Below are 16570 nucleotides of genomic sequence, written 5' to 3'. Positions count from 1 at the left end.
CCTTGAACTTCAGAACTTCCCCCGATCAGAAATGTCTTTCCTTCATCTAAATGTCCAGTTCCAGCATGATTTTGAGTTACAATGACGTCTTCTTTTACTGTCTCCACTCTGGTGAATGTAAGATGAATTGATCCAATCTCTGTTTATGCATTAGCTCTGCCATTCTGAAACCTTTGGTGCATCCTATCTTTAGCAGGAACATCCTACTCTGAGAAGGAGTACAAAACTTTTCATAAAACAATGTATAAAAAAAAAACCTGCTGGAGGAACTTGAAGGGCAGGCAGCATCTGTGGGGGAGAAGGATAGTTCACTATTCCACTGTAAAGTCTGCTTAAAGTATCCCTTTGCCTCTATAAATGCTCCTGGACTTACTGAGTTGCTCTGACAATTAGTTTCTTGATCCATATTGTAACATGTGCAGTCTGCTTTATCTCCTAGTACTCAAGATGTGGTCTCACCAAACCCCTGTTCAATTTCAGTAAGAAATCGCTGCTCCTGTACCCAAATCTTCTCGCTCAGACAGCTAACATACTATTTGCTTTCTTAACTACTGGTTGAGACTGCATGCATACTTTTATCGATTGGTGCACAGACTGAAGTGCCAGTTAATGAAAAAATCGAAGGCCGTGTAGTTAACCAGGAATCATGGCTTTTATTAGTAGTAACTAAGTAGTACAATAATGAATGATAATGCGTGCATACACAGTTATAGCCAAGGGGAGTGTCTTTAGTGGTAGAGATAATACATGTCCAATGTCAGCAAAGCAGACTAAGCACAGCGAAAGACTGACAGCATGACACAGATTCATCACACAGACACACTGAGATCTTGCTGCACCTCCCTCTTTCCTGATCTCTCACCATTTGGATATGGGGTTAGTGTAGGAAAGTGCTATTTTTGTTTAATGTCAGAGCAAGTGCAAGGGATTGAATTGCCTACTCCTGCTATTTGTTGTATGGAAGAGCTTTAAGAAGCACTAGAGAATAAGGGAAGAAAAGGCACATTAAAAAGAATGGCTGTACTTTCCACAATGATAGGCTTGAAAGCAGGATCTTCTTACATTATTTGAGCAAATAATTCCGTTTAGATTACCAAAATCCTGGAACCTCCTGCCTAACAGTACCAGGAGTGCTTGCATCTAATGGAATGCAATGTTTCACCCCCACCTTCTCAGAGGACGTGCCAAGAAGAAGAAATTAAGTCTTCAAACAGTATGAGATCACCAGGACAGAGATTTCTGTAGAAATTTGGACTTTTGCCCAACATGATCCTGTTGACCAAGACATTCCCCCTTCAAAAGAGCAGCAAGAATGCAGTGGGTTACATTGCCGAAAAGGAATCTGATTAAATAATGTGGAGATATATCTGTGAAGAAAGAGAAGGGGAATGAATTGTATGAATTGGTATCTCTGGGAGCTGACACAGGTACAATGGGCCATATGGCTCCCACTCCATAAATCTTATTCTACACCATGTGCAAGTCACAAGGACAGCAAGTTCAGAGATCTAGTGCCAACACTATGTGCTGGGTATATGTTTTATAACATACTGTTTAATGCAAATAATGAATGCAGTGTACCATGGCATGCCTTGGTAAAGGTTGCATTACAAGGCAGATTTGGTTTAATAACATGTTGGGAAGCAGATTGATGGGCTTACTTAGCGTAAACTGTCTGTTTTGGAAAGCAATATCCATCTTGATATCCACTGTCGATAAACCAATCTAGATCTCAGATAGGTTGTCACTGTTCCTGAGTACTTTGTGTGAAGTTTGAAATTTACATTGCATATTTGTTAAATGATGTGTCCTTTCATTTCATGCCCTGTACAGTACACCTAAAGCCCCACAGTTCAGTGTTTGGTTTCTTAACAGCTTCTTTGCTTTCATTAGGCTACATTTTGCACATGTAACAACAGTGACCACAGTTGAAATTACTAGCTGTAAAGTAGTTTGGGTCCCTCTGTGTGGGATGGGAAAGATGCCTATACATGGAAATATCGAAGAGGAGCCCTTGCTCCAATTCCTATTACACCATGCTATACAGGAGGGAAAAGAGTGATGATATTTTCTTCTTTTTAATTTTTAAATGATTTTTACTCAAGTTTAAAAACAAAATTGTAAATTAGGTTGGTGGATTTGAATGTGTGGGAAATAAATAATTGTGGGTAAGAAGTCATGTAATGAAACCTCTAAAAATATGCCCAACTTCCTGATGTCGGACAGTAGTCGATGGGTGAAACCAGCTCTAGATTTAAAACATTTTCCTTGTTTCAAATTCCACCTCTGCCCATACAGTGGCACTTTGAGGTGAAAGAAACACACACAATGCTGGATTTACTCAGCCTATTATTCAGCATCCACAGAAGGCAATAGAAAGTTGTCAAATCGGGCTGAAACTCTTCAACAGTTATTTTTGACTATCTCAGTGGTTCTCAACCTTTTCCACTCGCATACCCTATGCCATCGGTGCTCTATGATTAATAAGGGATTGCTTTAGGAGGTATGTGAGTGGGAAGGGAAGGTTGAGAACCATTGGACTATCTATTGCCTTCCCAGCCTGCTGAGTTAATCCAGCATTTTATGTGATTCTCCAGTTTTACAGCATTTGCAATCTCTCTTGTTTACTGTGAGGCTGAAGCTTAGTGCAGTGTACCATGTTAGGTTGTATATTTAATTTGATTTGTATTGTTTTGAAGCTATTATTGGCAAGGCCCGTGCTTAATACCTGTCACTAGATACCCTTGAAGGGAGTAAAGTGCATTGGTTGCATTCTGTGAGTTAAGGATTTCCAACAGTGGTGTCAGATAGGGAGTTCCAGGAGTGTGATCCAGTCACAAAATATATAGTAAAATTCCTGTTATCCGGAATTCACTCAACCGGTAGCCTCAAGCAACCAGCAAAAAAAAAACCTGCAGAAAATAACTAGGTAAAAAATATGAACGTATAGAATTGGAGTCATCTCGCGATCAGTTTGTCAATACATGCAACATGCAATCTCAAGCAACTGGCAAAACCACTTCGCATCTAGCAATCCTCATAGATGCCAGATACTGGGGGTTTTACTCTAGTGTGCTATACTATGTATGTGGTAGGAGGGGGCCCATAATGGCTTTGTGGATTTGTTGCTTGGATTCCAATTACAAAATCAATTTGCAGAATCCAAGAGCAAAACATTACCACTGCTGAAAACCTGTAATTAAAAACTGGAGATGCTGGAAATGCTCAGCAAATGGGGCAAAATCTGTTTTGAGAGGGATAAAATTGACATTTATGGTCAACGACTTCATCAACAGAATTGAAAAATGTAGGAAATGAACCAAATTTTAAATCACAGATAAAGCAGGAGGGAGAAAGACAGGTGAAGGGGAGGTTTGGTGTTGGAATAGAGACCTGGAGAGGATGATTGATGTGAGTGATGCTTGGATGGAAACTAGACATCCAAGACAGGTTAAGGGCAGGAAGAATGTTCCCAAAGTCCAGAACAAAGGGTCATAATCTAAGGTTAAAGGGTAACTTATTTAGGACTCAGAGTTGAGAACTTGTAGAACTCTCTACCCCTCAAAGTTGTTGGGAGTTGACTGTGGCCCTATTAGCTAAAGGGATTGTGGGTTATGGAGAGAAAGCAGGAATAAGGCGCTGAAGTCGTATGATCATGAAGGATCGAAGGAAGGAATAGCTTTCTCATGCATCTATTTTCTATGCTTCAAGGAACTGGGTGATATTGGGTGTAAATATGAGGAAATTAATGAAATTAGCAAAACACTGAACTTTTGCTATGAGGCAAGATTCTAAACACCTGCTCACAGGCACTATTGTTAAGTTTGAGGGAAAAATGGCTTTAAGAGAGAACTTCCCAGCATGGCTATGATGTTGTGGCAAAGAATAACATGTTTTTATTCTCCCATTGAAATGTTTGTTTCCTTGATTCCTGCCAATGGGCTTGGCTATTGTTTGGAGTGGCATCGAATTTAGGTAAGTAATGCACAGAAACATGACAACAACCAGATATTCTTTTTTAGTATGTTAATGAAGCATATAAGGATAACCGAGGAGGTAGTGATGACTGTGTTGAAAAAGATAAAGGTGGATAAATCTCCGGGACTGGACAAAATATTCCCAAAGACCCTCAGGGAGGCTTGTGGACAGATAGTGGGGCCATTAACAGAGATATTTAGGATGTCATTGGCCACGGGGGTAGTGCCAAAGGATTGGAGGATGGCGCATGTGGTTCCGCTGTTTAAGAAGGGGTCCAAATGTAAACCTGGGAATTATAGGCCCGTGAGTCTGACGTCTGTGGTGGGCAAGTTGATGGAAAGTGTTCTGAGGGATGGTATTTACAAATATTTGGAGGTACAGGGATTGCTAGAGAGTAATCAGCATGGTTTTGTCAGGGTAAGATCATGCTTGACAAACATGATTGAGTTTTTCGAGGGGGTTACAAAAAAGGTTGATGAAGGGAAAGCTGTGGATGTTGTCTATTTAGTCTTTAGTAAAGCTTTTGACAAAGTTCCCCACAGGAGGTTAGGAAAAAAGGTGGAGGCATTAGGTATAAATAAGGAGGTAGTGAAATGGATTCAGCAATGGTTGGATGGGAGGTGTCAGAGAGTAGTGGTAGAAAATTGTTTGTCCAATTGGAGGCCGGTGACTAGTGGAGTTCCTCAGGGATCGGTCCTCGGTCCTCTATTGTTTGTTATATATATTAACGATCTGGAAGTAGGGGTGGAGAATTGGATAAGCAAGTTTGCGGATGATACAAAGATTGGTGGTGTTGTGGACAGTGAGGAAGATTACCGTAGATTAAAAGGTGATTTAGGAAGGCTGGAGGTGTGGGCTGAGAAATGGCTGATGGAATTTAATACAGATAAGTGTGAGGTGTTACATTTTGGAAAGGCAAATCTAAATCAGTCGTATGCATTAAATGGTAGGCTATTGAGATGTGCAGAGCAACAAAGGGATTTAGGAGTTGTGGTAAATAGTACCCTCAAGGCTGATACTCAGGTCGATGGTGTGGTGAAGAAGGCATTTGGAATGTTGGGCTTCAGAAATCGGAGTATTGAATTCAAGAGTAGGGAGGTTATGATGAAATTGTACAAGGCAAATTTGGAGTACTGTGTACAGTTTTGGTCACCAAATTATAGGAAAGATGTAAACAAAATAGAGAGAGTGCAGAGAAGGTTCACGAGAATGTTGACAGGATTTCAAGGTTTGAGTTACAGGGAAAGGTTGTGCAGACTAGGGCTTTTTTCTCTGGAGCGTAGAAGATTGAGGGGGGACTTGATAGAGGTGTTTAAGATTTTAAAAGGGACAGACAGAGTAAATGTGGATAGGCTTTTTCAATTAAGAGAGGGGGAGATTCAAACTAGAGGGCATGGTTTAAGATTGAAGGGGGAAAGTTATAAGGGGAACATGAGGGGAAATTTCTTTACGCAAAGGGTGGTAGGGATGTGGAATGAGCCGGCAGACGTGGTCGAGGCGGGATCATTGGTTACATTTAAGGAAAGAATGGATAGTTACATGGAGAGGAGAGGACTGGAGGGGTATGGACCGGGTGCTGGTCAGTGGGACTAGGAGGGTGGGGATTTGTTACGGCATGGACTAGTAGGGCCGAACTGGCCTGTTCTGTGCTGTAAGTGGTTATATGGTTATTATATGGATAACTAAGGGATTAGTTCAGAAAAGTAGCACCTAAGTACTTATTAAAAGTTGGAGAATGCATGAGGGACATCTTGATGATGAATTGTGGCAGTCTGTTTCCTAGAGTAGGAGAATCTAAGACCAGAAAAGATGGTGGGATTTAGAAGGGACGTGAGGAAACAGGTCTTCATTCAGAGGATTCACCAGGTGCCAAACATAATGGGAGATTTAGACAGGTAAAAGCCTTATTGGGCAGCTCAGTGCTGCAGCAGTGCCAGTGACTCACTGTCTGCAAGGAGTTTGTGTGTTCTTCCCATGTCTGCATGGGTTTCCTCCAAGCTCTCAGGCTTCCTCCCACTGTTCAAAATGTACCACGGGTGTAGGTCAATTGGGCATAATGATGCAGCATGGCCTCGTGGGTGGAAAGAGACTGTTATCATGCGGGGGTTTAAAAAAAAATGCAGGAAAGTGGGATAAAAGGAGGAGGGAACGTTGTTCAGCATGGACAAGTTGGGATTGTGGCCCTGTTTCCATGCTACAAGACTGTGACTCTCATAGGAAAAATCTTTAGCACTGATTATATGAAAATTATAACTTATTGAATGAAAGGTATTTACTTGAGGCAGGTTGATGGGAAAGGGAATGTCTGACTTATCACTGGGGATCGCCTCGATGAAACACACACAAGCATTGGACAGGATAACCCCATTCAACCAATCATCTCGTCACTGCCTGCCACCCTCCCCAGATACTCAATATTTTTACAACCAGTAAATGCATTCAGAACTTTTTTTTTATTATGAATTGGAGCAGTGATCAATTCTTGGAGAGAGTCGAACTATCTTGAATGGTTGACACTCTCCAGCCTCGTTTTGTGATGCCATACCTGCCTCTTGGAAATGCATGTCCCACAATGAACCAATCAACCTTTCCAACTCGTCTAGTTGCCACATCCCTCCCAGATGGTAATTCCCTTTATCCTCTTACATTCAGAGACTTGAGCACAAAAATATAGACCAAATCTCAAGTCCAGTAATGAAGGGGTGTTGTACAGAAGGAAGATTCATCTTTTGAAAGCAGAACTTTCCGTTTAATGTAAAATGTTCCATGTTATTGTTTAAACAGCAGCAGAATTCTGCTGCACTTTAATTCCCGCATGATAACAGTCTCTTTCCACCCACGAGGCCATGCTGCATCATTATGCCCAATTGACCTACACCCGTGGTACATTTTGAACAGTGGGAGGAAGCCTGAGAGCCTGGAGGAAACCCATGCAGACATGGGAAGAACACACAAACTCCTTGCAGACAGTGAGTCACTGGCACTGCTGCAGCACTGAGCTGCCCAATAAGGCTTTTACCTGTCTAAATCTCCCATTATGTTTGGCACCTGGTGAATCCTCTGAATGAAGACCTGTTTCCTCACGTCCCTTCTAAATCCCACCATCTTTTCTGGTCTTAGATTCTCCTACTCTAGGAAACAGACTGTCACAATTCATCATCAAGATGTCCCTCATAATTTCATAAATGTCAATAAGATCCCTTTTCAACTTTCTATACAGATAGAGCCCAACTTACGATGTTCCGACATGATATTCAAAAGTTACGATGATCAGAATCAGTTTAGAATAAAGGTAAGTCAGGGTTTACCTGGATCATGTTTTGATGGATCCAACACCTTTTTAAACAATGTGCAGATTGCCATCGCTGGGGAGGAAGAGAGATTGAAGAGAGTAACAGCAATCTGCATGTGTTCCAAATCACAGTGATGCCCTTAGTTATCTGACACCACCTCGGGATCCCGGCAGCAGTAAGGACGTTGGTCTCCTGCCAGAAGCAGTGGGGACGTCGGCCTCCCAGCAGGGACAAGGCAGAATACTACCAGTAGAGGCAGACCCAGACAAGATAATCTCACTTTACGATGCGAGTCCTAGAACGGGATCCCATTGTAAGTAGGGGTCTACCTGTACTCTAAGGAAAACGTGCCTAAATTTTCCAGAGAGCTTTGAGTTTATCTAGTCCTGAGTAGAGGAGGTCCATGCTCACTGAAGTGGCAGCTTTGTGATAAAGTACAATGACTGTAACTTTTGAGATGAATGAACAGGAACAAATTCTTCATCAGATGAAGTGTTCCTGTGATTCTTATTGTTGGAGTGAAGCAGGCTGTTACCTTTAATCTGACAAAATAAGAATGAACCGTTTGCAAAATCGTCTGTGGATCCTTATTTGAAATAACCTTGCCCTTTTAGTGAGGCTTCAATCTAAATGTTTACCAATGCTAATTAAGATTAATTATTAATAAAGTGCATCAATGGCTTATTTTGGCATTTTAAAAATTTATTCATTTCACACTTGGGGAGGGAGACAACTAAATCCCAATGAGTTCGGCAACACAGCTATGCAGTTGTTGCAGTGGAAATAATCTGGAAAAGAATTGTACTTTTCTGTCACCATGAACTCCAGCTGCCAATTCCCAGCTCAGTTGGTCCTGTTTGGAAAGAGAAGGTTGAGAGCAGATATCTGAGAAATGGAGGAAATGCGAACAAGGGCTTCATAGAAGGGAAGAGGGAAACACGATGGGCTGCAGATGTTGTGATTGTAGTAAACACACTGAAATGCTGGAGGAACTCAGCCGGTCTTTTCAGCATCTAAAGGAGACAAAGATATATTGCTGACATTTTGGGCCTTCTTCAAGGAAAAATCAGGAAAGACAGAAGGGTTTGGAATCCTCCCCCATTATTTGAATTCTGAGACTTTCTGATTTTTCCTTGAAGAAACTCCGGCAATATATCTTTGTCTCCTTTAGATGCTGAAAAGACCGGCTGAGTTCCTCCAGCATTTCAGTGTTTACTGCAATCACCGCATCTGCAGCCCATCGTGTTTCCCTCTTCCCTTCTATTGTAGTTGATGGAGCCCTTGTTTGCATTTCCTCCATTTCTCAGATATCTGCTCTCATCCTTCTCTTTCCAAACAGAACAATGATAGAGTTCTCCTATCCCTTGCCTTTCACCCAACCAACCTTTGCATTCAGTACATTAGCCTTTATCATTTCTGCTAATTGCAGCAGTATTTTACCATGAGCCACATCTTCCTCTCCCCTCCCCTTTCCTGCTTTAGCAGGGGCCATTCCCTCTGTAACTGCCTGGTCTGATCATTCCTCCCTGACCTCTAGTACTTTTCCCTGCAACCAAAAGAAATCCTCTCTTAGTTTTAAAGGTACCCTGGACATTGCTGTGCTTAAGGGAGACAGTCTCTTTATGAGACCAAGTTCTTTTTTGTGAGTGAATGCTGATACGGTCTTTTGTACTGAATTGTTTTGCTATTTTTCTATCTGTGCAGAGTTGGCATCAGTGCGCAGTCATTTTATCAGAAGCGATAGTAGGTGCAAAAGATACACTACTGTGGAAGGTGAAAAACGGAAATATAATATTGAAGAAACACTTAGATAGGCAGTAATTGTGGAAAAGAACAGTCAATTTTTTAGATTTCTCGTCAGAAATGAAAATATTAGAGGTGTTAGGTTAAATGTTTTGAGGCGAGAGGATATGGGTGGAAGGGGTAAAAATGTAAAAATAAAAAGGGAGATCTCTGGAGGTGGGAGACAGAGTCATCATGTAAATGGGTTATTACCAACAAACTTTGTCTGACATGGAAGTGATTGTATTGACCCTTGTTGAATTGAATTTGTTTATTGTCATGTACATTTAGATACAGTAAAAAAAACTTTGTGCTATCCAGACAAGTCAACAAGACAAGTACAGCAAGCAGTGCAAAAGTTAAAACATAATTGTTGGGATAATTGTCTATTGTCATAGAGAAAAGAAGTCCAATAACAGTGGAAAATAAAATGTCCTTGATTCTACTGGTGCGCATCTTCAAACTCATGAATCTTGCCTGAAGGAAGAGGGGAAAAGAAACTATGACCAGGGTGGGAAGGGTCCTTTTAATTTGTTGGCTGTTTTCCCAAAGTTGTAGGGTGTAGATAGAGTCGATGGAGGGGAGCTCTCTGCAGCTCCTTGTGATCTTGGGCAGAGGATTTCCTATACCTAGCTGTGATGCATTGGGATAGAATACTCTCCATGGTGCCTCTGTTTTTATTTTAAAAAGTTAAGAGACATTGGGAACATGCCAAATTTTCTTCGGCTTCTGAGGTCGTCGAGGCTTAGGTGCATTTTATTCCCTGTGGTTTCAGTGTGGGTGGACCAGGACAAAATGGTGGTGATATTTACACCTAAAAACGTAAAGCATTCCAACATTTCCACCTCCGCAATATTGATGCAAACAGAGTGCCTCCCTATTTCCTGAAGTCCATGACCAACTCCTTCATTTAGCTGACGTCGAACATCGGGAACATAAGAAAGAGAAGCAGGAGTAGACAATCTGGCCTCTTTAATCTTCTCCACCATTAATAAAGGTAAGGGTTACATTATTGTCCTGTAAATACTACATTTAAACGTAACGTACATGAAATTCTTGAATTTTTGTTAACCATAAGGCAGACAGAGAGTCGCCACTTTGTCCAGTGCTCCTCACAGAAATCCCAGGCAGTCTCTCCTCCAAGTTCTGACCAGTCCTAAGCCTGCTTAGCTTTCGAGATCAGTCTGCATAGGAACACCAGGTGCCACAGAGCTAATCTGCTAGCCACCAGAGATGTGGTTTTAAAAAAAGTGGTAAACTTTCACAGTGGGCATGAGCCAGAGGATAATAGAAAATGAAAAAAGATTAAAATGAGCAAAATGTTAATGGTCACCACCCTGTACAACTTTGAGATTTTATTTGCAGCAGTAGATTGGAGAGTTTCAAAGAGTAAGGCAGTCCTCAACCAACACCACTGAAAGACTGCAGGTTTTCTTTCCCCTGTGCATGAGGGGATAGATTCCTATAGAGGCCTTTGATGTATAAATATTTGTGCATCCATAAGCTAGAGTAAACCTTAGAAGAAAAAATGGTCAACATTTTGGGCCAGTACCCTTCATTAAGGTGCATCCAGTATTGAGTGAAACATGAAAGTCTGTAGACATTGTGATTGTCGTAAAAACACAAATGTTGGAGCAACTAGCAGGTCTCATGACATCCACCGGTTATATATCTTACCTCCTGTGGACTGTGAGGCCTGCTGAGTTGCTCCAGTATTTCTGTGTTTTTACACCCAGTATTGATGAAGGTTTCTGACCTGAAATGTTGACCATCCTTTTTCTCCTATTTCTGTGTTCCCTCATCAAATTGCTTGGTGCTTCAGATTTCGGCACCTGCAGTCTCCTGTGTGTTTATCGTAAGCCTTGCTTGTTGCCCAAGATTGTAAAAAGTCAGAAAGTAATCTGTCTCCTCCTAGTATGGATGCAATGAATCGGAGCAACCCACACTTATTTTGACAAGCTGATATTTGCAGGTCATTCATCCAGTGGCCTCTGTGGAAGAATACAGGTGCTCAAGTTATTCCAGTTTGAAGTAGCTTATTTATTTCACAGATACATTTCCAATAATTTGACCAATACAGCTGGGAAATATTACTGTTTCTCACAGACCTTTTCTATGGCAAATTAATATTTATTAATTGATAAATAAAAGCCTTCGTTGGAGTGAAGAATTATTTAGTTTACCAAGAGGGTAACCTAATCTCTGGCCATGTAGTTTCTCTGGTAACCTGATGATGGTGGTGCTGGGTTGGTTAGAAATTGAGAATGTTTGAAATCATTGGAACCTGACAGATAATTACTATTACTCCAGTCTGATTCATTTCTCACCCTCTTCAGGGTTTCTTCCTTCTCCCATTCTTTCATTATGAAAATATTTTTAAAGAAAATATGATACAACAGGAAATTGTACGGGGAAAAGGAGGAAGCAGATGCAGCCTACTCCAAGAGATCCCAAAAGTATTGCAATCCACAAATTATTTTTAAAATATGGATACTAGATATACTTAGTAATAATTTTGAGGTAAAAACAATGAATAAGCCCATGGAGATAGTTATGGCAGCATGGGTTGTTGTCTTGACACCAGGATCAGAGGAACTCAGTGGGTTGGATACCTTCTCCAAGATGGGTTCTGACTTGAAACCTGTTTTTTGCTTTAGATTCCAGCATCTGCAATGTTTTGTGTCTCCTGGATACTATGTGGATTCAGTAGGAAAGTAGTGGGTCACAAAAGTGTAAAAGAGCAGATAGTATCCAAGTGATGGGTATAAAAGGTAGAAAGTGTTGGGATGAGAACTAACCAGCTTCATTCCCCATGCATGATGCTCCAATTAGCAAAGGATAGGGCAAAGAAGTAACTAGGCTAGATCAGTAGCTCTGTCCCATGCTTTGACCTTACTCCATATTAGAATTTATTGTCATGAATATGTGGCACAAAATTGTTTTTTTTTACCAGCATTACAGGTGCAAAAATTGCTATAAATTACATTTTTAAAAATAAATAAATTATCCCAAATAAGAGAAAACGTAAACTAGTGTCTGTGGTTCATTGTCCATTCAGAATTCTGATGGTGGAGTGGAAGAAGCTGTTTTTGTACCATTGGGTGTCCATCTTCAGTTTCCTGTACCTCATTCTTGATGGGAGCAATGAGGTGAAAGTTCTTGATGATAGAGGATGCTTTCTTAAGACACATGAAGACCAATGCCATGATGGCACTGGATGAGATCATGTTTTCAGAGGTTTGGGAATATTAGCAATCCTCAATGGTAAGTAGTTGAGGAAGAGTCTGTAATTTATTTGGACAGATTGGGAGAGAACGAGTTCACTCAAGTTTCAGGTTGACCCTCGGGAATTTGAAGTTCTTTACTCTTTCCACTGCTGACCCTTCGATGAGGTCTGGTTTGTGCTCTCCTGAAGTCCACAATCATTTCCTTAGTTTTGCTAATGTTGCGTGTGAGGTTGTTGTAACACCACTCAACTAGCTGATCTATCTCCTTCCTGTATGCTTCCTTATTGTTGTTTGTGACTCTGCCGATGACCTTGGTGTCACTGGAGAATTTGTAGATGGCATTTGAATTGAGCCTAGCTACACAGTGTTGGGTGTAGAGAGAATAGAGCAGTGGGATAAGCACACATCGTTGAAGTGTGGATTGTCAATGAGGAGGAGACGTGGTTACCGAATCACACTGACTGTGGTCTACTGATGAGGAAGTGAAGGATCCAGTTGTAGGGGGAGATGCAGAGGCCTAGGTTTTGGAGCTTGCTGACCAGTACTGAGGGGATGATGGTGTTGAAAGCTGAGCTGTGGTTGATGAAAAGCAACCTGATGTATATGTTACTGTTGTCTAGGTGATCCAGGGCTGAGTGGCAAATGAGTGAGATTGCATCTGCTGTGGAGAGATATTCACTGCTGTCTTGGCTAACTTGCATCTCTCTTTCTCAATTTTGATGAGAGGTCCTAGACCTGAAATGTTGATTGTTTCTCTCTCTATAGATGTTCCAGGATTTTCTGTTTTTATGTCAGTAGTCCCTGGTTTAGATGCAAGGGGAATGGAACTTGTATTAACAAGATTGGAACCATTTCATTGAGACTTTCTTTGTAGAAATGTATGACAATCTGGAAGTGTTGAATAGAATTTATTGTGCATCGAGATCATAACTTTGACAGTAAGTTTAAGGGCACTGAGTTGAGGAAGCAATCAGAACCATGGACATTGCACATAAAAAACAATCTTATGGAGGAATTCAGTGTAATGATTATTAATGACATTTCACATTGGGGGGAAAAAAAGGTACCATTATTGACACAGTACAATATTTAGAATGCAATATACATGAAATTCTTTAACTTTGTCTACCATAAGGAAGAGAGAAAGCTGTCAAGTGCCCTTCACAGAAATGAGGCCACAGCGAGGAATGAACTGGCAACCCCTGGTTTACAACACCAGTGCTCTAACCACTGAGCTATCAGAACCTGAGAGAATGATGAAGGGTTTCTACCTGAATGTTGACAATTCCTCACCTTAACCCCACCCCCTACATAGTGCTGCTCAACGTTCTGAGTTCCACCAACAGACTGTTTTCTGCTCTTTCCAGCATTTGCAATTTATTGTGCCTCATGGATATTGCATCAGCCTGTTGTCTAGGGTACGTCTCAGAGATATATATATATGTTGTTCTGTTTCCAAAAAAATTGATGTTGGGAAGCAATGTTGGAAAGATTGAGTTACTGATAAGGTAACCTATTGAGTTGGCAAGTGAGATAGATTGCCTATTGCAGTCATTGGCCACACATACATCAGGCTACTCCTCATTGACTACAGCTTAGCTTTCAACACCATCATACCATCAGTACTGGTCAACAAGCTCCAAAGCCTGACTCTCTGCACCTCTATCTGCAACTGGATCCTTGACTTTCTAATTGGAAGACCACCGTTGGTATGAATCAGAAACGATGTTTTCTCCTCACTGACAATCCACACAGGCACACTCTCTTCATGATGCTACTGGACATGTTGGTAATTGAGACCACATGTCAATACAGAATATATGGAATATGGAGAATTTCAAGAGCATTCTTTGACATCAGATGTTCGTTGCACTGAACTTTCATGTGCTTTCCAGCAAGGGTTGGGTACGTGTAATTTGCTGCAGGGGAGCAAGTAAAACAATGATCCTAGGTGATGGCAGCCAGATAGTTGGACAGAACTATGAAAATCATACTTGCCAGGTGCATCTCAGCTTGGTTTGTGAGCTGTTCTGCTTAAGGTTGGAAGAAGGTAGTGAATGCAGTTCAGAACATACTGCAAACTTTCCTTCCCTTCATGGACTCTCTCCTGACACCTTGGAAAGGACCCTTCGCACCGTGGACACTTTCTTCTCCCTCCCATCTCGAATGTGAAAGTATGCCACAACAGACATCTCAAAAAGGCTCAACAATGTGAAAGTGTGCACCCACAGGCTTGGAGACAATTTCTTCCCTGCATCCATCCAACATCTGAATGAATCCCATAACAGGGTTATTATGCAGCCATTGCTTGATCTTTTCACTATAACTGTATACTCTATAAATTGTTCTCTTTAAACAACCGTAAAAATGTTAGACTGATTGCAGAAGAAATCTCACTGTATTAGGTACAATGTGACAAATGAAGTAAAGCTAAATGAAGTAAGTTCCCTGTACATCTCTTGACTGTATAGCCAAGTTCAGGTCCACCACAATCTACAAATTTGCTGATGACATCACTGTTTTTGGCTGAATAATTGGAAATTGTGCATCAGAATACAGGATGGATTTTGAGAATCTGATTGGGTGGTGCCAGAACAACAGTTTTGCTCTCAGTGTCACCAAGACCAAGGAGCTTTATGGTGGTTTTAGTAAGAGGAGACTGAGGGACTACGCACCTTTCCATATTGATGGAGCGGGTTAGTGCCTTTAAGTTTTTGAGGATCAATATTTCAGAAGACTGCTTCTGGAACCAGCACATTGAGGTTTCTGTGGATAAAGGCACACTAGCGCCTCTACTTTTTAAGAAGTCTGAGGAAATTTGGCATGTCATTGAGTGCACTAACAAACTTCGATAGGTGCACTGTGGAAAGTATACAGGCTGGCTGCGTACCAGCCTGTTTTGGTAAATACTCAGGAATGCCAGAAGGCTGCAAAAGGTAGAAAACCTAGCCAGATCCATTTCAGGCTCTGAGCTCTCATCCATTGAAGACATCTATGTCAGGCACTGCCTCAAGAAGGACTCCCATCACCCTGATCACAGCCTCTTTTCACTGTGATGTTCAGGCTGAAGGTACAGCAGGCCGAGGTCCACTATTTCTAGGTTCAAGAACAGTTTCTTTCCAATGGCTATCAGGCTCGTGAACTTCCCCTTACACGTGCTCTGACACCATAAAAGGTTTGTCTGTGCTATTTTATTTTCTTGCACTGTGGTAACTGAATATTTATTGTCTTTTTTTGTATTTGTCTCTTTTTAATTTAGATACAATTGGTTTTTTAATGAAGCTCCTGTTCTGCTGCAGTAAGAAAGAATTTCATTGCATTTCTATGTTGTACAATGTATATGACAATAAACATTATCATTATCTAGTGGCAAAATGCCTCTGGAGGTCACCAGAGTTTGAAACAATCCATCAAAGAGAGGTAAAAGACAGACTAAAGACAGCCATTATAAGTAGTCAGTCAATAGCTTCTTTTGGATTGTGAATTAATGTTTTCAGAGCCTTGGGAATATTAGCAATCCTCAATGGTAAGTAGCTGAGGAGGAGCCTGTAATCTATTTGGACAGAATGGGAGAGAGAGTTCACTCAAGTTCTTGGATGACAGCTGGTCCATTAGGAATCCACAGATAAAGCAGAAGGCAAAAGGCTCAGCATGAGGCAATGTGGTGAGACATTTTCAAATGTGTCTGAGCAGGCACTGCTGTAGAGGAGACTGCAAATTTTGGTGAAGAGCTCATCCTCTGCAAGATTTGTTTTGTGTATGGTGTGGTGGAATGGCCTGAATTAAAATCACATTGAGCTGGATTTATTAAGAGAGCACTGTATTTCAACGCAACACTAATTGTGATGGGTAGCAGCAATGTGCTGATGCCAGCCCTGTACTGTACTTTATTGCCGGGATGTGAGAAGGACATGTTTGTAGTGGAAATTTTCTTGAATTTTACTTGCGATCTAACATTTAAATTATGAGGAGAGACTAGATTGGCCAGATTGGAACAGAGAAGTCTGAGGGTGAACCTGGTGGAAGTGTACAAAATGAAGATGTAGGGTAGATCGTCAGAAACATTTCCTCATAGCAAAGGTATCTATAAATCAGATGACATAGGTTTGGCTATATTCCAGCATTGACTGCACTTCAAAAATATTTTGTTCTCAAACCAATTCATGGAGAAGAGAGATCAGGGAAGGCAAGAAGGCCTGCATGTTGCTCATTAGGTTGTGCTGCTGTCTAACACTTCCAGCCACTTGGGTTCAATTCTGATTTTTAGTGCTGTTTGCATTTTGTCACTAT

General features: G+C 41.2%; 1 protein-coding gene across 5 annotated transcripts in view; it reads left to right on the top strand.

Annotated features, from left to right (window-relative positions):
- Window positions 1-16570, top strand: part of adck1 (aarF domain containing kinase 1) — a 650404-nt gene that overhangs the window by 31592 nt on the left and 602242 nt on the right. The gene's annotated exons all lie outside the window — the stretch shown is intronic.

The sequence above is a fragment of the Narcine bancroftii genome, chromosome 2 (assembly GCF_036971445.1).
Source record: "Narcine bancroftii isolate sNarBan1 chromosome 2, sNarBan1.hap1, whole genome shotgun sequence".
In the NCBI taxonomy this organism is placed as follows: Eukaryota; Metazoa; Chordata; class Chondrichthyes; order Torpediniformes; family Narcinidae; genus Narcine; species Narcine bancroftii.
The sequence above is the reverse complement of the archived record's forward strand: the minus strand, read 5'-3'. Positions and strand labels throughout refer to the sequence as shown.